Consider the following 23,359-nt stretch of genomic DNA (forward strand, 5'->3'; position numbering starts at 1 on the left):
ACCTCACAAAGAGGATTACCAGCCTCAAACAAACAGATGCCCTATGTAGACAGTCTCAAAAAACTCCAGCTTTACTCCATTGCATATCGCCTACTCAGAGGCGATGTCTGCCTAACATACAAAGCTATGTCAAACCCAGAGCTGTTGGACATGCTCCACTTAAAGAAATCCCAATCCCTCAGAGCTACACGCTCTAGGGACCTAAACCTTGTCACCACAATAAACAGAACATGCTGGAGGGATAGATTCCTGTCCCAGAGAGTTCTCATACTCTAGAACAAACAACCTATCTATATCAAACAAAGCTCATTAGCACTCAAGAAAAATCTTGATGATTGGAGGGGAAATAGGAAATTCACCCCAGGGATCACCTCTGTGGCTCTGCTCGACAGGGGCACAGGAAAATAATTTTCTTGGGTGGCGAAAGGCAGGGTAACTTTTTGGCTAGGCTTATACAGGCACAATAGCCTAGTACCTACCTATGAACCTATAAAACAGCAAACCTGTTGGCAGCAAAAAAGTGACAGGATGTGCAATGTACTCTGCACACCAATCTAAGTTGGAAGTAAAACCAGATGGCCTAGCTGACAATGAAAGACTAATTAAAATTTCTTAAAATGGAGATGAGAGAGCACTGGGAGGGAAAATAAGCAATAAAATATTCTACTAATACTTAAAAAAAATCTAGAACACAATATTTAATAGATATAACAGAAGCATAAAGAACAAGGCTAACTAAAGCATAATTTTATTCTCCAGATTCAGTCTCTGCATCCTGGAATATTGCTTCCAGGTGTACAACATTAGGAGTCAAAATCTTATTAGATACACTTTTAGAAAATAGTTTTCTGCTGGTTGTACATTTTGTCTACCAGAATCACAATTCAGTATCTACTTCTATGTATGTTTCCCTTGCATGTTTTAATTACATTTGTATTTACTTGTTGAATAGAAGGATATGATCATAGGAATGACATACCAAAGGTACCATGAGCAGGGAAACTTTAAGTGCCTTACAATGCATTTACCCATGACAGAACGTTCATTGTATATACACTGGGGACCTTAGTTTAGAATCGTTTATTAACAACTGTACCATTTCATGCATGATAGTCTGTATTTTTCTATTTGTAAGTAAACCAGCATCCCTTGCAGTGTTCACTCCTGTACTTTCAGTTCCTCATTCCAGATAAAGTCCAGCTATCTACGGATGTGTTTTTCTGTTACCCTCCTCTTCGATAAATGAACTATTACCAAACTCATTTAGCAGAAGCCATTCACCCACATATACCTTCTGCCCTAGAATATTGCCCACCATCTCTGCAATTAAAAAAAAAAAAAAAAAGGTGGTGAATGACAACTGCTAATCTGTTTTTTTTTTTTAAATAGTTGTCAATGTAATAAAAAAAAAAATGAAGAAATGGCATACATCTGTCCCCCTCCTGCTTCTTACCTATGCTCACATGTCTCTTAACCACAAAATCCAAACACTCCATGCAGAAAGTACTATTTTCTAATTTTGTGTTTTATCACAAAATCCAAAGCTGAAATATCTTAACTCCAGTTAGAAAGTATGTAAAGTGCTTAAATTTAAAACTAGCATCTGCATACAATGCTACATATGATCACACCAGCAGGTGGGGCTGGAAGGATCTAATGAATGATATGCCATCTAGTTACTAATCTTATCCAGCTGATTTTCCTTGTAAGCTGAGTGCCAATTGTAACCTTTACAGTTGCAACGTAAGGAGGTAAAGGTGGTGAGAGATGGTCATTATAGCAAAAACAGAATTCAACAATTTCTACCAGATCTAATCAATAATAATCAAACTGGCTTCATAAAGAACAGTAATACTTAGGATGCTATCAAAAGAATTTTAACCATTACTGACTATACTAATAACAAAGGAATATTTAACAATAGTAAGCTGATACACTAATTTTAACACAGTTAGTTGGGATTACCTCTTCTTAGTATTACAAGAATGTAATTTTCCAATGGACTTTCAACAGCTCATTAAAAATTTGTATGATAAATCATTTGCTTATGTAAAAATGGGTTCTTATGTTTCACAATCAATTCCTATTAATAAGGTACAAAACAAGGTTGCCCCGTCATCATTACTGTTCATCCTAATTATGGAACCCTTCACAAAACTATATCAGAGCAAATTCAAAAATTAAAGGTATTCAAATTGGACAAACTCAAAATTACTTTTTATTTGCAGATGATATTCTAGTAACATTAACAGATAATAAAATTTCTCTTAATACACTTTTTAAAGCTATCAAAAAATTTCAGTCTAAATCGGGTCTTACATTTAATGAAAATAAGACAAACATTTTGTGTATCCCAAAGTTAATTCAAGGAATCCCAACAATCTCCCAAAGTCACAGAACAAGATAGATTCCAAGACAAGTGACAGGATCCAATTCTTCTTTTAAAATAAGTGTTTAATGTATAAAATAATTAACAGGTTAAGCGCTTTCTTCTACAGATAGTAGATTTCATCAGAACACTCAGCAAATAATTTTACTCCCTTATATACTGATATTTCCCACCTTAAACATCCAATTATTCACTTATTCAATGGATTACAAAATCAAGGTAGTCGTTTTTCTTGCAAAAATAGTGCTTATGTAAAATCTCTATGTCTACTGCATATAAAATACATCTCATGAAAGTACTGAGATAAACACGATACCTAAAACATAATGCATGTACAATGTCTATTCATATACACATTATATATTGTCTAGTTACCTATAATGAACTATTCAATATATTTGTCCATTTAGTTACAAATATTTACATAACCGACAATATTTCCTTCAATCATAAAATATTAACCAACAATGTATAATGCATAACTCTTGTCCAGCAACTGCATATAAAATCGCTTGGTCCACACTATGTTAACTGAAGTGTATGCTGTTACATTTTTGGTTTTTAAACCCTGATGAGGGGTTTAGTCAGAATTTGTTCATTGATACCTGGAGGACTTGCTGCATTTAATTTTATCTGACATTTGATTTCTTTCTCTCCTAGTATGGCCTTAATATTCCCTCCCCTGGGGTCACTGTTTACCACATCCAGTATGGCAAACTTAAATGAATCACATCCAATACTTTCTTCTATATGTCTAAACAATGCATTATTCTCATCTTTCTTTTTAATACAATAGAGATGATCATAAATTCTGTTTCGCAACCTTCTGTCCGTTTTCCCCACGTAATAACAGGGACATGTTGTACATTTTCCCAAATATATGACATGCTGTGTCTGACAGTTACCCCTTCTGAAATGTACTCTACTCATGATGTTGTTTTCAAGACAGGTTTATCTTCCAGGATGCAGCAACATTGATTACAATGTCCACACCTTTTAGTTCCTTCTGAATTCTTTTTGACAGTTTCTTTCCTGTTACATGTCCTAGCCTCGATCATCCTTTTAATATTCATCCCTGTTTTATACACAGAGGGTTTTTCTCCAATTTTGCCACACATTGTATCATCACTAGTTAATATGTTCCAATTTTTTTCTATGATGTTCCTAATTGCTCCAGAATACAGGCTAAATTCTGGAATATAAGCCCTTTGGTATCCATCGTCCCTTCTGTTCTTATCAGTATTAGACTTTGTTATTTTCACTACCCAAGAGAGGGGTATACTTTCTCCCCCCATTCACTTATCACATATTCAGTGATGTCCTTGATTAAATTTACAGGATAACCTCCATCTCGGAATAATTCACCTATAAATTTGATTTCTTTAATCACATCTTCTTTACTAGTAGTCATTCTCGCTGCCCTTATGCATTGCCCCTTCAAGATGCTTTTCTTCTGCGTATATGGATGGTTACTAGAATATTCTAAATATGAATTACAAAAGGTTTCTTTCCTGTAAATTCTAGATTGAAATGTTTGTCCATCACTGAAGATGTATGTATCCAGATAATTAATTCCCGTTCTACTGGTACTGTGTGTGAATTTTAAATATGGACTACTACAGTTGATATATTCAATAAATTGTGTGACTGATTCTTCAGTCCCTTTCCATAATATGAACATATCGTCCAAATATGAACATATCATCCAAAAACCTCACGTAACATTTTTTCTTTCCAAGATGTCTGCAAAATGAATTCTTCTTCCCAATCAAGTAACACAAGATTTGCATATATTGGGGCACAGGCTGCCTCCATAGCTACTCCTAAAGTTTGTTTATAATATTCCCCATCGAAGTAGATGTAATTATTATCTAGAACTATATTAGTGAATTCTGTTATAAGTTCAATTCTGCCCCACTCTAATTGTGAATACTTATTAACACTATTCATAAATCTAGTAATCCCATCTGTTTTTGGTATACAGGAGAATAGATCTTTTATGTCAATGGTTATAAATATCATATTGTCATCCCATAATTCTTGTTTGAATCTCCCCAGAAAATCCCAAGAATCTTTTATTAAATGTGGAACACTTTTGTAAATATGCAATATTCAACCACTGATCTATTACTTTTCCGAAAGGAAAAGTTTTACTCCTACTTACAGAAATGATGGGTCTGAAGGGGGGGGGGGGAGAATCACTGACACTCTTATGTATCTTTGGTATCCCAACTATTGTTGCTAATACAGGATTGTCTGTTTTCAAAAATCCATAAAGGTCCAAATCTATTCGTTCATCTAATAGATATTCCTCCAAATACAGGTCTATTCTTCTGTGTGCAATGTTTATTTGTTTCACGGATGAAGTCTCATATTGTTCGGAGTTAAGAATATCAAATATTTTCGGATTGTAATCCTCCATATTGTACCACACTATTCCCCCACCCTTATCCGGGGTCATAATACGGATGTTATTAGTATCACAAAGTTGGCTGAGGGCCTTTTCTTCTGTACTCCAGTTATGAACCTTGACCTTGTGTGTACTGTTGCACGTCATATTTTTTTTTGGTTACTACCTTGTCAAATGTAGTTAAAGTATTGTGCGTTGGGGGTGTAAAGTTACTTCTTTTCTTTAAATTTTGTTAATCGTTCCTCCATATGTGCTATTCTGAAAAAATACACCCAGGTTCAATTTCCTCATATATAACTTGAATTCAACCAATGTGTCGACCACATTGAATCTTTTCCTGGGTGTGAATTTCATACCTTTGGAAAATATCTTAAAATGTTCCACTCACACTGGATGTTGCGTATAATTATAGATTTTGAAGTCTCCCAGACTGTGAATAAACCCATCAATTTTTATTTTTTCCTGTACCCTATCTGTTTGGGTTATTTCACATACTGCCTGTTGCTCTGATAATATAGTCTCCCCCTGTCTCCCCATGTTCCCTGATTGTAATTCCATCTCCCCTTGTCTCCCTGTTCTAAATCTTCATGATGTTGCATTTCTTGTTCTATTCTGTTTACTCCTTGTTTGTGGTCCCATACATTCTTACCGTATTCAAATTTATTGTCATAACACTGTACTCCATTTATAGGGTGAATTGTTCTCATATTGCCTTAAGTCTCTTAAATATTTTTTACACTTTTTATCAGACATTTTTTTACAATTGGATTCAGCATATTGAAATTGTTTAGAATGTAAATTCTCCCATTGTGGATATAATAAGTCGTTAGTTATGGAGATGTTAAATTCATCAACTTCCTTCAATGTGCTGAGTTTACTGTCATTACAAGATATTATAAATTCCATAAACCGTTTACCAAAATTATCAAACAACTTATTACAAGTCTGTATATTTGTATCACTTAATTCAACACCCAGGGAGGTTGCGTCAGGAAGGGCATCCGGCATAAAACCTCTGCCAAATTACTGATGCGGAGAACATTTCATATTTACATACCGGCTCGGTCAAGGCCCGGGTTTAACAATGACCGCCACCAGTACTGTTAGCCAACAGGGTGCTGGTGGAAATTGGGCTACTGTTGGCCGAAGAAGAGGAGGGGGAACTTCTCTCTGCACTGGCGAAAACAGAGGGCAGTTCATCAATGGAATCCATGGCACGACGATTATATCCCAAAGATAATTCAAGGAATCCCAACAATCTCCCAAAGTCACAGAACAAGACAGATTCCAAGACAAGTGACAGGATCCAATTCTTCTTTTAAAATACGTGGTTAATGTATAAAATAATTAAAAACAGGTTGAGCGCTTTCTTCTACAGATCGTAGATTTCATCAGAACACTCAGCAAATAATTTTACTCCCTTATATACTGATATTTCCCACCTTAAACATCCAATTATTCACTTATTCAATGAATTACAAAATCAAGGTAGTTTTTCTTGAAAAAATAGTGCTTATGTAAAATCTCTATGTCTACTGCATATAAAATACATCTCATGAAAGTACTGAGATAAACACGATACCTAAAACATAATGCATGTACAATGTCTATTCATATACACATTATATATTGTCTAGTTACCTATAATGAACTATTCAATATATTTGTCCATTTAGTTACAAAGATGTACATAACAGACAATATTTCCTTCAATCATAAAATATTCACCAACAATGTATAATGCATAACTCTTGTCCAGCAACTGCATATAAAAATCGCTTGGTCCACACTATGTTAACTGAAGTGTATGTTGTTAAATTTTCGGTTTTTAAACCCTGATGAGGGGTTTAGTGGGAATTTGTTCATAGATACCTGGAGGACTTGCTGCATTTAATCTTATTTGCCATTTGATTTCTTTCTCTCCTAGTATGGCCTTAACATTCTCTCCCCTGGGGTCACTGTTTACCACATCCAGTATGGCAAACTTAAATGAGTCACATCCAATACTTTCTTCTATATGTCTAAACAATGCATTATTCTCATCTTTCTTTTTAATACAATAGAGATGATTATAAATTCTGTTTCGCAACCTTCTGTCCGTTTTCCCCACGTAATAACAGGGACATGTTGTACATTTTCCCAAATATATGACATGCTGTGTCTGACAGTTACCCCTTCTGAAATGTACTCTACTCATGATGTTTTCAAGACATATCTGTTTGTCTTCCAGGGTGTAGCAACATTGATTACAATGTCCACACCTTTTAGTTCCTTCTGAATTCTTTTTGACAGTTTCTGGACAAGAGTTATGCATTATACATTGTTGGTGAATATTTTATGATTGAAGGAAATATTGTCGGTTATGTACATCTTTGTAACTAAATGGACAAATATACTGAATAGTTCATTATAGGTAACTAGACAATATATAATGTGTATATGAATAGACATTGTACATGCATTATGTTTTAGGTATCGCATTTATCTCAGTACTTTCATGAGATGTATTTTATATGCAGTATACAGATTTTACATAAGCACTATTTTTTCAAGAAAAACAACTACCTTGATTTTGTAATTCATTGAATAAGTGAATAATTGGATGTTTAAGGTGGGAAATATCAGCATACAAGGGAGTAAAATTATTTGTCGAGTGTTCTGATTAAATCTACGATCTGTAGAAGAAAGCGCTCAACCTGTTTTTAATTATTTTATACATTAAACACGTATTTTAAAAGAAGAATTGGATCCTGTCACTTGTCTTGGAATCTATCTTGTTCTGTGACTTTGGGAAACATTTTGTGTACTAGCTCTGTTACTAATATTTCGGAAGAATACTCCAAATATCTAGTTAATGATGACAAAATAAAACACTTAGGAATAACATTAAGAATATTAAAGACATAATATAAATTAGTGAAAGTTTAGAAAAGATTAAATCCCTTGAAAATAAATGGAATAAATTCCTATTTACAATGGAAGAGAGATTTTTAATTATAAAAATATTACCCAAAAAATACGATTTACAATACAATCATTAGCTCTTCGCATTCCTAAACAGCATAAACGAGATTTCAATACCCTAATACTTAAATTTCTTTGGCATCCTAACAAATCTATGTTAGCACTCAAGCATCAGTGTAGTTGGGTCAATAGTTGAATAAGTTTGCCAGATACAGAGTTATATTCTACATCAGCCATTATAAAAACAATCGTCTTGTGGATGAATAAATCTATTCTGCTAAATGGTAAGATATTCAGGAATATATACTTATGAAAAATAATCAATTAAATTTTAATTGTTATAACAAAATTTATAACAATAGTCTTCTCTGGTTATGAAAAGATCATATATTTGCATATCAAGAAAATATCAAACTCAACCTATATTATGTTGACATCTCCAAAAATATTGTGTATAGGACACCTGAATATGGGGCCTGGATATTCTTAATCTTTCCTGTGGCATATACGCAAAATATTATTACAGTTAATACATTCTCAATGAATAAATTTAAAGAAAAACAATTAACATTTTGGTTTCAATCAATGGAGAGAGAGAAAATTGACTCGCTAGATTTTATATTAAGTAAATTCTATTTAAATACTGAAATGTGGCTAGATATACAACATTGTAGATATGCCATAGAAAGGAGACCATCTTTGACGCAAACCAATTAAAAAAAAAAAAGATTCCAAAATGTATAGAATATTTGATACTATCAATTCATCAAAATGCTTCAGTGGAAGGTTGTATATCCAGGATTTATAAAATTGTTACAATTAAATCAGGATTTTTGTAATGATAAACATTGGGATTATTTTGTAACTCGCCCAAGTGAAAGTGAGATGAAAATGATACTTACATCCTCTGCACAAACCTCAACATCTTTAAGGTAGAAACTATACTCTTGGAAATTTCTACATAAAGCTTTCATTACACCTCACAAAATACAATTAATTTATAAAAAAAAAATATGGTGGTTGGAGATGTGGATTAGATGCTATGGCTAACTGGCAGCACATCATTTATGAATGTAATATAATTAATTAAAACTTTTTGGAATAAAGTCATTTTTTTCCTACGGGCAGTGATAATTTTAACTTAAATAAATCATTAATTTTGTTTAATGCACCAGTGCCCAAATGTGTTAAGAAAGTTGATTACTCTCTTTGGACCCTTCTTGCATGTAATTTCTTTATATATTAATGTGATACTTTTGCAATTTATTTTAATTTACTAAAATAATTAGAAAAAAAGTAGGTTTGCTGGCTAGTGATTGGTGCTGAATGGCCTCAATGAAAACATCTTGCTACAGCATAACTTCCTTGGACTGCAACGGAGTGCAGCCTCTGTCTTTCTGACAGACTCATCGTTTGATTTATCAACAGCAGTTCTCGCTTTTTCACCTTTCATCATTCTGGTTTGGTCATATGTAATTAACAGAGGGAGAAGTATCAAACTATCAGTGGCCAAGTGATAAGTTCCCCCTCTGCCTTTAGTTAATGCCAAAAGAAAAAGAGGGTTCTCTTCTGACGTGAAAGACTTCCTCAAATAAAGAGCCAAGGAATAACAAAGCTGAAAAGGATAACTGCATTTAATTCATCTCATCTTGGAACTCATTTGCAATTTGGGCAGTGGTTTCATACAGGCACTGAAGGTATTATTTTACACACTTGACAGCTTTGCAAGTGCATACATCTGTATCCATCTTCATTTAAACATCTTTTAAAAGCATCACAGCCAATCTTACTTCACAAGAAACAGTTTGGCTCCACAAAATGGTTGTTAAGTTGTCCTACTGGTAACCTCAGATACTAGAATCAAATTAGATTATATTGAAAATGAACTGCGCAAACTGGAACCAAACAAAGCACAGTGAGGAGCCAATTACCAACAATGACCTGAACACTTCAGCAAGAACTTACTGAATCATTTATTATTCAGCAGGTCATATAAATATGAGGAGATTCCTCAAGATTGGAGACATGCACATATTAAAGCTGTCTTTAAGGGAAAGGGGAGTAGGACAAACCCAGATTCATACAGATCCTAAAGTCTACGTTCATGTGTTTGAAAAATAATGGAGAAGGTAATATTGGACAAGTTATTGTCAGAATTGGATAGCTTGGGAATTGAAACCATGTATCAGCATGCATATATTGAAAATAGAGCTATTATCACCTGTAACATGATATTCTATAACAATAGAATAACAGTAATGGATGAAAAATTGTATCATGATGTAATGTATATGCATTTAACATGGTTATGCACAACACACTGGTCAATAAATTAGTACAACTAGGTACTGATGTTCTCTAGAGAAAATGGATAGCTGCATGACTTACAAATAGGACATGGCAAGTATCATACAGCAACTGGACAGGTGAAATCCTTGGTTACAGTCAGGGTGTCCCACAGGGCTCTGTCCTAATCCCTTACTTGTTTAGATTGTAGAACACTTCAGATGAAAGTTAGGTCTGAAAGATACAATCTATATGCAGATGATCTGAAATTGTGTAAACTGATTACATGAGTTACAGTTAGGCATGTTCGCAAAACAACTTGATTAAATTGACCATTTGAGCACAGGAGAATAATATGCTTATGTTGTTGTTTCTTTCGGCTTTTCCCGGGTAGGGGTCGCCACAGCGGAACTCCGGTCCGCTAATGATTGGTAGTTGATTTTTACGTGCCGAGTTACCAGCCCTGATGCACAAACTTCAACGAAGGTATGCCCATTCACGCATGTCTCCATGCAGAAGATGCTCTAGCTGAGAATCGAACCGGACAGCGTCTTACTGTGAGGCGACAATGCTACCGCAGCATCACCACCACGGGTAGGATAATATGCGGATAAATACATTAAAAACTAAGCACATGAGATTTGGGAGACAAACTGAAAGGTGAATATTTAATACAGCACACAGTGATTGAAACTGTAGACTCATTTAAGGACCTGGGTATATGGATAGATCCAGCTACGAATTTTCCTAATCATATCAACCAATTGGTTAATGATAGTTATGGAACTATAGGTAGTATAAAAAGATTTATAAAGTCTAGGAAACCAAAAATAAAGAAGAAGTCATTGTTTATTAGTTACATCAGACCCAAACTTGAGTATGGAATAATAATATGGAAACCCTATAAGAAAACAAGCATGAGTAAACTGGAAAGAGTACAGAGGAAATATTGCAAGGGCATCCATGGATGTGAACATTTAAGTTACTATGAAAGACTAAAATATCTGAACTTGTACAGTATCTCTTACAGATATCCAAGAGCATATCTTATTTAGGTATACAGGGCATTTAGAGCCAACTACCTCTGGGAATGTTTGGGGTCATCAAAAAGTACTACAGAATCCTCATACAACCTATGTAGAAGATTCTACAGGAATGAGAAGTATACTATTGGTTCTCTGACAGGGTAGCTGATGCAAGGAACAGACTACCTAACTACATTAAAGCAAGTACTATTTAGATATTTTAACAGCCTGGACACTTATTATCGGAACAAGTGCTTTGGTACATTGGCAAGCTAGAAGGCATTAATGCCCATGCTTGGAATATTTGTATGTATGTAAGAAATGTGCAAACCAGATTTTCATTTTCCCCCTGCTATAATTCTGTTGCTTGCATATCCTTTCCATATTCACTAAATGTTTTTTGTCTTACTTTACAAAAATGGAAGCTAGAATGGATTGAACATATTTATTGAAGTTACAGTTTTAACACAAAGACAATTTATATAAAAACAGTTTCATAGGTTCACGTTTTTACTAAGCCAATGACCACAAGGGCCTTTTTAAGCCTAGGCATGCATCCCAAATCTCTGACAAGTTCTGGTGCTCTAGACAAGTGTAAGCAGGGACGTGGGAGATAAAATATTTACAGGCCATGTGTCCATCACAGACATAGGTGTCAAACCAAGAATGAATGTAGTGTTCCCCATCCAATTGTCCAAGTGACACTTGAACTGGCTTAGGGAGGAACTCTGCTTCAAATGGATGGGGAACCTGCTCTACAGAAGTGGTAGTCTCTGGGATGCATGTCTCTCTCCCTCCAGCAGGTCCTATTTATATCACAGACAAGTTTTAAGACCTTAGAAAGGGTAATTCTGGTGCTGTTTGTTTTGCAAATATGCAGGAGGTCCATCAGAGTAGGGTTTAACAATGCCTTGTATGCCAGACATACATATCCTCCTCAACAGCCTGTAGGAGATAGGATGCATTACTTATGCCTTGTATTCTTTTAGTGAGGAATCACTGTGGATGTTCCAGTTGTTGGCTATTCCTATTTAGGCAAAAACCAAAGTGAGCATTGTTGAATACAGAGGAATAATCATTTCCTTGGACCTGGATGCCATATCTTTCTTTATAAGCAGCACAACAAATTGATTTCCTCACTACTGTAGAAACATGATGGTTAAAGGCTAGATTACTGTCCATGTGCATTCCCAATTCTCCTGGGTCAGCCCTTAGGGGTTTGATCGTTTCCAGGGTGAAGGACTTTCAAAGGATACTACTATGCATTAAATAGCAATTCCAGAGGACCTGATAGCATGGAACATGACCTATTTAGAAGGCATACTAGGATACTGCCTGGGCCCACTAATGCAGTGTTTTCATCCTTACAGAGAGCATTAAGGACCTGTTCCCTAGTGATAGCAGGGGAAGTTATATTTGATGGTATTTAAGGTAGGTTGAGGGGAGAGTGGGGTAAAGTTGCAGCTGAACTTGTTGGCTAGTGGGTTTGCTATATCTTCTGGCTCCATATCAGTGGCTCCATTAGCAAAGAGCTCATTACACAACTGTGTACTACCGTTGAGATTGTGGACATAGCTTAACAAATGCACTGTCGTTGTATTTGGCCTAAGAGACCAAATTTACTTCAAATTTGGCTTTGGTAGACTATTTGTCTTCGGAGAATTTTTTTTTTTAGTTTGATGAGTGCTTTTATCCTACTGGGTGCTGGAACTCATTTTTTCTATGATTTTTCTTCCTTCTGTTACACAGCCTATTGATAGGATTCCACTGTAATGGCTTGTTTTCCGAGTTAGCTCCGCACTACTTCCTGGTGGGTACATGATTGTATAAGTTTTCTGTGAACAGTTCTGTGTAGGCAGCAGTGTTATCTGGGTTTATTGGGGCCTGAAACTTTGCCAGGTTATCACTTAATAGTAGGATGTTAGCCCTAGAGTAGTTCCTGAATATTCCAGGGTTAGCTGGATTTCCAGGTTTTATTTTTACTTCAAAAAAAAGACAATTTTTGATCTTACAAGAAAAGATATTACACTAGGGGGTGTGTGGCACTCTCCCACATTAGGAAGGACCAGATCCAGTATGGCTGCACCCCTGTTTGGTGCATTGGCAATCTAGTCCAGGGATCTTGTGTTTACATAAATCCAGAAATCTCTGCACCTGCACATTTTGTGTAGTATCTGACTCCCAGTTAATAGTGGGGTAATTAAAATTGACTATGAACATAGTATTGGGTTGGAAGAGGAGTGGTTCCAATAAGTTTAAATACATGTTATGGTTTCCTGGGTCAGAGAGGGACCAATAGCTTACAAAAAAGTTTTATGGGATTTTGTCTATGCTGATTTGTACATGGAGAAACTAAAGTGCATTATCCTGTCTGACCAGCCTTGAGGTATACTCACTTCTGATATAGACACACCTCTGCCTTTAGTCCCTGTCTGTGTAGCAGCTGGTCTAAATGTATGGAAATCACTAAAGCCTTGCACTGCCAATTTTCTCTCCACTGCTTTAAACCACATCTCAGTGACCACACAGACATCAACATTCTCTAGGATGAGGAGTCCTAGGGAGAGGAGTTTGTCTGGACTCCTAGCACTGAGCAGTAACACCTTTAGAGTTTCTTGGGTTTGATTTGCTAAGTTGGAAGTACTTTCAGTACGGCATTGCCTAAAAAAAGGCACCATGAGGGAGGACAATATTTCAGCTAATACTGGATACCAGAAACTGCTGGGTGCTGCACCACCAAATTTTTGCCACAATTTTCTTCCTTTGGTTATACAGCTAACTGAGGGTGATACTCCACCAAGGTGACTAAAGCCAGTCATCTTTTGACCATATTATGGCATCATAGGTGTGTGCTAGGCTAATGGCCCTGGAGCTTTTACAAGCCTAGCCCATAGAAGTGTCCTGGCATCATGCCGCCCAACAGTTCACAGTGCCTCCATCAAGTAAAGCCATTGCAGTGATCCCTGGGGTGAACTTTCTATTCCCCATCCACTCGTCAAGATTTCTCTTGAAGAGGGCCAGTGAGGTGCTCTGCTTGACAAGTATGGGAAGTCTATTCCAGAGCATGGGTAGTCTCTGGGTTATGAACCTGTCCCTCCAGCATGTTTTGTTGATTGTGGTAATGAGGTTAAGGTCTCTGGAGCATGTGGTGCGGAGGCATTTGATTTCTTTTGATGTAGCACTTCTAACAGATCTGGGTCAGACATGGCTTTGTACGTCAAGCAGAGATTGCTTCTTAGTAGACGATATGACAGAGAGAATAGCTGGAGTTTTTTTTGTGTTTGTCCATGTAGGAAATGTGTTTAAGGCCTAGGATCCTCTTCATGAGGTACTTTTGTGGCCTTTTTAGCTGCTGCATGTGTCTAGTGAGGTACATGCCAAATGGGGCATTACACTCAATGATTGGCCTAATGAGAGAAGAGTAGAGAGAGATGATGACCTCTTTCTTCCTGGATGCAAAATCCTTGGTAATGAGACGTGCCACATAGAAGGACTTTCTGACCACAGTGGCAATGTGGTGGTCGAAGGTGAGGTTGCTGTCAACCTGTGTCCCCAGATCTCTTATAATGCGGGAATGGAGTTTTTCGCAAAGGGAATGACTATGCTTTTTTTGGCATTAAGCTGCTGCGGTAGCGTTGTCGCCTCACAGTAAGACGTCCTGTTCGATTCTCAGCTAAAGTGTCTTCTGTGTGGAGACGTGCGTGTATGAGCATACCTTCATTGAAGGTTGTGCGTCAGAGCTGGCAACTCGGTACGTAAAAATCTACTGCCAATCATTAGCGGACTGGAGTTCCACTGTGGCAACCCCTAACTGGGAAAAGCCAAACGATACAACAACTTAAGGCCATGGTTTCAACACCAGTCATTGGTTTCAGTGAGGCCTTTCTGTAGGATATCTACATCACTTGGGGAGTTAATAATGGCTCCCAGTTTGCAGTCATCTGAGAACTTGGTCAGCCAGAGTCCCTCTGTGTTGGCCCAGACTTCTGAGAAGTAGATGCCAAACAGGAGAGAATCCAGGACCAATCCCTGTGGGACTCCAAGTCAGACTGCCGACCAGTCATTAGTGGAGTCCTTGGGAAAGGTAAAATGCTGCTCAAGGCTAGGCTTATACCAGCCTGGGACACACATTACTAGAGCTCCATGATGCCTCTCTTCATATAGTCTAGGGAAGCATGTCTCAGGTCATTTACAGCAACATGGACTATGGTTGAATCATACTGGTACTTGTGGACCAATGACCCCAGTGTTTGTGTAATGCATAGGATCCTTGCCCCTGATAAACAAGTGACCATAACTTTCTACTTTCTAAACCTGGTGAGAAGGACATCAGAGTTTCTCACAATGGAGTCACCAACAACCAGAATGTTGAACTGTGAGGTAGTTTGCCATACGGGCTTAGAAGTAGAGGCTCCATGAGATGCGGCTGTATATGTTGATGTGGGTGTTTTGAAATAGTGCATCCAGGGCTGCTAAGTGTATTTATGTGTACTTTACCTAAAAGGTCTTTGGGGTTTAGGAAGGTTACATTTAAGTGCCTCAGCATATGTGGGTCTATATGTCTGCTTTGAATTGTGTGTGATGGGTGCAGCATGTGTACTACTGACAACCTTTTTGACATTAGGAGTACTTTTATGTGAGAGCTTTGCCTCTATTGACATTGTGTAAATGCATCTCTCACATACCATATCAGTTTGAGAATAAACTCATTGTCAATAAACATGAGGCAATTTCTACATATCCAGGACTGTTGGTAAGCTTCTGAGCCCCCCAAGCCTTTCTGTGTTAGAGGGAAGCCTTCTAGCTTATCAGTGGGAGTGGTAAGCACTAGATAGCACTAGATAGCCCATCTACCAAGGGAAGAGTGGGTTTTGGCCCTGAAATTGTAGTTCATTGGCCGTTTGGGCAGTTTTTCCATCTCTTTCTACTTTCTAGTTAAAAGCCCGTTTTGCATTTGGTCCCTGCCTTTCCTAGAACTAGTGTAGTCCAGGGTACAGATTTGTTGTATCTAGGACTGTTGGTAAGTGGAACTGTGATGTTTCGTATTAAACAGAAGTAGCTCCATGTTTATTTATTTTTGATTGGCCCGGGACAAAAAATAAACAGTTCCGCATTAAAGACCTAGCGTGGAAGACTTTTTTTTTTTGTGTGTGTGTCTTCACTTAATGTACTTTGTCCCTACCTGGCCAGTCGGAAATCTGGCAACCCTGGCTACACACTAAAATGCAATAGCCTTTTCTGATAGTTTGTAGTTGTTTAAAGCTGTTTTAAGTGCATTTTCTTACTGTTTTTTCCTTATCTTTTCAAAAAAACAAACAAAAAAAAAAAACTAAATTCCTCGTTTCCTGCCTAAGCTAGTATAGTCCAATTTTCAGGCTAGTGCTGAATTCAGGGCTGTGATACTAGTTTCTGAGCTGCCCATACCTTATTTGGATAGAAGGAAGTTTCTCTGTTCACCTGTGAGAGAGGGGAGCTTTGAGCAACCTATCTGTCCCTGGGGGAGTGGTTCCAGCCCAGAAGTTAGTAGTTTATAGGCCATTTTGGGCTAATTTCTCTCTCATTTCCCTACTATAAAAATCACGTTTGCATGGTTTTGCGCACCAGGAAGTGCCGGTTAGCTACGGTTAAATTATTCCCGGCTCCACTAAGTCTCCTCTTCAGTTTTTCCCTTGAAACTAGTCTAACTCTCAACCTAAGCACTCAAGAAGCATCTTACAGCCCAGCACTTGCTCAGACATATTAGCAAGCACTAATATACCCAGACACTGATTGCCCAGCAGGGAAAGGCTCTTTATTCACCCCTCACCAACCAAGTGACTAAGCAGCTCACCCTACTATTCAGGCACGACCAAAGGGCAACTTCAGGTGCACTCTCCAGTCCAGCTGGTGAATCTGGGTATCCTGAGGCAATGTTACAACTGCCTCATGTACACAGAAAACACTCTCCTCCTACCACAAAACACTAACATATGCGAGACATGCAATTATACAGGCAAACAGGAAGCTAAGCTGTCTCCACCCAAGATTGGAACAGACAGTCAAGAGGAGAAGGTTAACACTTGCACCACACCTCCAGCTGCACACAGACCTACTAAGACAGCACTGGCAAAAAATACACAAATACACAAAATCATACTCTGAGGCTCTAAATAAAAACCTGCAAAAGCATCAGAGACCTCCAAAGCAGACACTCAAACAACCTGCACTTCCCGTCACAAACCAGACAACGCATAAAACACAGTGTGCCACACAATCACAGCCCTTAACGCGAAACAACATACCTAACACACTAGTGAAAGAAACAAAAGTGCTGCAGGCAGGTGGCTAAAAACAAACCAATTTATTCAACAATAAACAAAGCACTTTTCGTCAAGTCAGTGACTTGACTTCCTCAGACATCAAACATGTTCTCAAACCATTCTTTTATATAGTGTTTTGATTAATCTGAATATGCACAAGACAACATCCCTTCCCACTAATATATACTGCAATTAAGTCTTAAAAATACAGCATAAAATAACCATACACAAAATAAAATAAAACATAGCATTCTCTTGTGTGTACAATATGATAAAACATTAAAATACACTAGACATTAAATGCCCTACATATTAAAATTACAACTGAGATTAAGCAAAATAAAATACAACAATGTCCCTAAAACTGTACCACATACCCTCTTTCTCTCTAAGCTTTTTAATTTCAAAATACACGTTAATGAAATCACTTCATTCAGGCCAGGGTAATGGCAAGCATCCAAGCGTAATTGCCATAAAACCTCTTGCCTCTCCAACATAAGGGATGATAGTCCTCCCCTACATGGATCCGGGGCAATCTGTTCCACCACCCTAAATCGAAAAGAGTGACCCAAGTTGGCACCACAGTGTTTCACCAACGCATTTTCTACCTTGCCCTTTCTGGATGTAATAATCATGTTCGTATACCCTCTCTTTCAACTTCCTATCGGTCTTACCAATATAGAAAGCTGGGCATACTCTGCACTGGGCAAGGTATACGACCGATGTAGAGTTACAATTGAACCTGTTGTGTGTGGTGTACACTCTATTCCTTATTTCAAATGTACTCCCTGATGCCATAAACCTACACATTACAGGCGTCACATCTAAACATACCAGGTGTCCTAACGCTCATACTTCTCTTACTCTCCAACACATTCTTCAGGGCCCTCCCTCTCCTAAACATGGTAATCGGTCTGTCCCCTAATTTGTTTAATTCCACATCAGTGCAAAAAATATTCCAATTCCTCATAATAATACTGCAAATCTCTGAAGCCTCTATACTAAAATGGGTCAGAAAACTAATAGTAAATGAATGAGTCACAAGTGTATCATTTGCTGAATTGGCCACAGGACCTAATTCCCCACCAACACATTGGTGTAGGCTAAATTCTGTGCTTAAGATAGCCCTATAGATACCATTTACTCTTTTGTTGCACTTCTTTCTGTATGGTCTTCACGAGAGGAGTTGGATAGCTTCTCAAGGAACATTCCACATATAAAAATCGCATTCCTTAAAATCTCACTTACCATTCTAGCCGCTCGAGCCATCTGTCCTTTAATTACGGACTTTTTCTGGTGCAATGGATGCGAACTAGGAAAGTGTAAAAGTGTAGCAAGGTGTGGGAATAAGTGTTTTTTTTTTTTTTTTTTTTTTTTTTACGTAAGATTCTTGACATATGAACTCTTCAGCTAGTATCCTTAACCAACACATCCAAGTAACATATTTCTGTCATGAAATGTACTAGCGAATTTCAAACACTCAGTTGTGTTATTCACATAGTTCATGAACACATCTGCTTCGATAACATCCCCCTTAAAAAGGATAAAAATATAATCTAAAAACCAAGTGTAATAACCAATCTTAGCTATGGTGTTCTCATCCTCAAATAAACTGGTGTTCCCAGTGTGCCATCACTAGGGTTGGCCACACTGGCTCTACACGGGGAACCCATTGCTATACCCATTTTCTGCAGATATATCTCCTTGTCAAAACGGATGAAGTTATTGGAGAGAATAATATCCAATAACTCCTCAGTTAATCTAATCTCAGCACTTGGTACCTTATGATGCATTAACCTGGCCGTAACCCAATCTATCCCTAATGTATGAGGAATGGAAAAATATAGATCAGCCACATCCACGGTCAAAAAGTTATACAACTCCTCAAAGCCAACAGAATTCATGGCCTGCAGAAATGCCCATGAGTCCTTGCAAATCTGCTGTTCCATAGACACACATTTCAATATTTGATCCACCAATTTCGCACTAGCGTAATTAATGGACATTCTTGCATTTGCAAGGACCCTCATGGGTGGATCTACCACACTCTTGTGGATCTTCGGTAGTCCGAACAAAGTCAGAACTTTAGGTGCAAGGTTAGTTAAATAATTAAAAGTGTCAACATCAAGCATCCCTTCAATAAAGAAATGATTCAAAAAACATCAAGTCTCCTATTAGCTGTATGCATTTCATTCATGCTCGATAAGACAAATATCACTATTCAACACCTTCACCATTCTGTCTTTGTAACCATCTTCATGCATAATCACCAACCCTCCCCCCTTTATCAGGTTTCAGCACCCTGATGGGTAACAATTTAAGTTGTGCAAGCATTGTTCATTCCTCTTTTGATATATTCCATTCTACAATTCCATGTCCGTGTGTCCCTAATTCTCTCAATTCCATTTCGCACAGCTGTTCAAATAAATTAATCAATGGGTGCAAGGGTGGGTTGAACAAGCTAGGCACTCAAAGTATCATTCTCAAATCTGATTACCTAACAAAACACGTAGATTTAAATTACGTGCAAATAATTTCACATCTAATATAGTTCTAGGTAAATCAAAACGGCATGAAGGAACAAACATTAAACCCTTAGCGAATATCTCCACAAGTGCAGCATCAATCTCCACATCTGAAAATTTATACAGTTTGAAATCACCTTCTCTGTTATAAATGATAGTACAGGGTTGTAAAGACATAGGTAAAGTATCACTACCTGCAGAAACAAACAGTTACTTCTCTTCCTCTTATTGTTGTTGCCCTTCATATACGATTGGTTGGATCCCCATGTGTTGTATGTCTTCCACTGGTTTGATTCTGGGCCAAAACAAAAATCCTGGTTCACGTTTTGTTGTTCACCTAACACACTAGTAACAGGTGACTCTATAGTCTGGCACACTGGCGTCCCACTCACTAGGCTTTACAAACAGAAGGTTACTGTTAAGCTGCCTGTCGGGAGCCAGAATCCGCCACATCACACTCGGGTCACTCCAGAACAAGTACAAATATGACCGTCACTGTTCATGTTGGTGTGAATGACCTGAGACATACCTCCCTGGACTACATGAAAAAAAAGACATGGAAGAGCTCTCTGATCATGCAGCCCAGGCTGGTATGACCCTGAATAGCATCTTGCCCTCACCAAGAATGATACCGCAGTATAAAGAAAAAAATTATCAATTTCAACAACTGGCTAAGCTTCTGATGTCATTCAAAGGGGATCCAGTGTCTGTCAGCCTGAGACGACATGCTCGATAAGCCGCATTGCTTCACAAAAGATGGCTTGCACGGGTCACCCCTAGGCTGTCTAATACTGTCCAAGGCTCTTGCTGCCCCCATAGTGCCTTTTTTAGGCAAGGCTCAAAAGTCAAACCCACCTCTGTAAACAGCACAATTAACAAAAAAACTGAGGGTTATACTACTCAATGCCAGGAGTTTAAATCTCAAAATGCACGTGCTCGAAGCACTCCTCAGTATGGAGAATGTCAACATCTGTGCAGTAACTGAAACCTGGTTCAAGGCTCCAGAGAGCACCCCAGAACTGCCGGGCTAAAACTCATACCACACATTTCGGCCACAGAACATGGACCGAAACATAAAAGTAGGGGGTGTATCCATATTTATCAAGGGTACCTACACCTCCAGGTTAGTGGCACAGCATGATACCTCTGAGATCATACATGTGCAACCAACATCGGGCAAATCTGCAATGCAAATTGTGGCCTGCTACAGATCACCCTCCATGGCCCAGGGCCACCACTACACCTTTCTGGAGACACTGGAAAACATGAAGGTCCTACCAAACACCCTGATATTGGGAGATTTCAATTACCCTACCATTCACTGGGAAAACTACTAGAGTACAAATTCCCAGGCCCAGCACTTCCTGGAATTCATCAACTCAAATGCCCTGGATCAGCTGGTAAACTCCCCCACCAGAGGTGAAAACATATTAGACCTGGTCATCACCAACATGGGCGACAGGTGTTCCACACCAGAGGTCAACCCATCACTGGTTGGATCAGACCATAAGCTAATCACTCTGGATGTCCACACCCCACCACCACCCCCAACTAAGGAAACCACAGTAAACAACTTTTCTAAAGCAAACTTCACCTTACTTAAGACAGAGGTGGTAAGTTTCGCAGCCCCCCATGCTAAAGGGGAATGCTGCCCAAGATGCAGAAACCTTTACAAATGCACTCTGAGCACCTACAAGGATGCATGGATCGTGCCCCATCCCTAGCAAAACCAAGACTCGCTCCTCTAAGAGAAGGAAACCAGTTTGATGGAACCCTGCAATAAACAGGCTGTACAATAGAAGAAGGAAACCAGTTCAGAAAAAAAGCAAATCCCAAGAATGAAAGACATCCCTGATCGGTATCAGTAAGAAACTAAGGTCCCTCATGAAATCATCCAAGGCTAACTTCAAAAGAAAAATAGCCAAGGATTCAAAAGATAACCACAAAGCCTTCTTTAGCTATGTTAAGAATCTAAGTGGCAACTCGCAGATATGCACTGAACTAGTGCAAAATAGCACAAAAATATACTGAACCTACTGATATTGCTAACATCCTGGCAGATAGATTCAGTGCAAACTTCACCCCCCTCTCACCTCCAAAAGGGCCCACAACAATACCGGAAAAGTGTAGTGTCCCAAAAATCACAGATGAAAACAGCCCTTTCAAAAGCCAAAAACACAGCGTCAATGGGACCAGATGGTGTCCCATGCTGCATCTTGCACGAACTACAGAACGAACTAACCCCCCACCTAAACACGCTGTTCAACCTCAGCCTCTCCACAAGCTACATGCCCATAGAATGGCACATAGCAACGGTTATTCCTCTCCACAAAAGAGGGGACACAACTGACCCTAATAACTATTGCCCCATAAGCCTGACTAGCCTGGTCTGCAAGGCTATGGATCGCATAATGGAACTCATTAACAAAGACATTGGGAACCTCCAACCACTTGCCCCAACCCAGTTTGGCTTTGTTAAGGGCAGATCATGCCTACTAAACCTGGTTGACTTCTTCAAGACAGTCACAAAGGCCATAGATGAGGGAAAGGTGGTTCACACAGCCTACCTTGACCTCACCAAGGCTTTTGACACCATTCCCCATTCTGGTATTACAGAAAAACTCACCAGTCTGAACATAAACCCCTATGTCACAAGATGGGTTGCCAACCGGCTTACAGACAGAACTCCTATGATAAGAACAGCAGGCTCCAGGTCCAACTCTAAACCAGTCACAAGTGGCGTCCCATAAGGCTCGGTCCTGGGACCCCTACTGTTTGGCATATACTTCTCAGAAGTACAGGCAAACACAGGAGAAATATGGCTAACCAAGTTTGCCGATGACTACAAACTGAGAGCTATAACTGACTCTCCAGCTGACATGGACATCCTCCAAAAGGGCCTTACTGAGACGGACACCTGGTGTCAAAGTCATGGCTTCAAGCTAAATGCCACAAAATGCATAGTCATCCCATTTAGGAAAAATAAAACACCCACGAATTACCACATAGGTGGCAGCCCCCTTAATACAGAAGAGGTAATAAGAGATCTGGGGACCCAGGTAGATAGTAATCTCTCCTTTGACAATCATATTGCCAAAATAGTTAGGAAATCCTTCTATGTGGCCCTTCTAATTACTAAAGGGTTCGCATCTAGAAATAGAGAGGTTATAGTGCCCCTCTACTCATCATTCATTAGACCCATCATAGAGTACAATGCCCCATTTGGGATGTACCTCACAAGACACTTCCAACAACTGGAAAGACCACAAAAGTACCTCACCAAGAGGATTACTGGCCTCAAACATATGCCCCATGCAGCCCAGCTAAAAAAACTCCGGATGTACTCAGTGGCATATCGCTTACTCAGAGGTGATCTCTGCCTGACTTGCAAAGCTACATCCAACTCAGAATTGATGGACATGCTCCACCTAAAGAAATCAAGTCACTGCGAGCCATATGTT

Source organism: Protopterus annectens, chromosome 1.part1, assembly GCF_019279795.1.
Source record: "Protopterus annectens isolate FY-2018-M chromosome 1.part1, PAN1.0, whole genome shotgun sequence".
In the NCBI taxonomy this organism is placed as follows: domain Eukaryota; kingdom Metazoa; phylum Chordata; order Ceratodontiformes; family Protopteridae; genus Protopterus; species Protopterus annectens.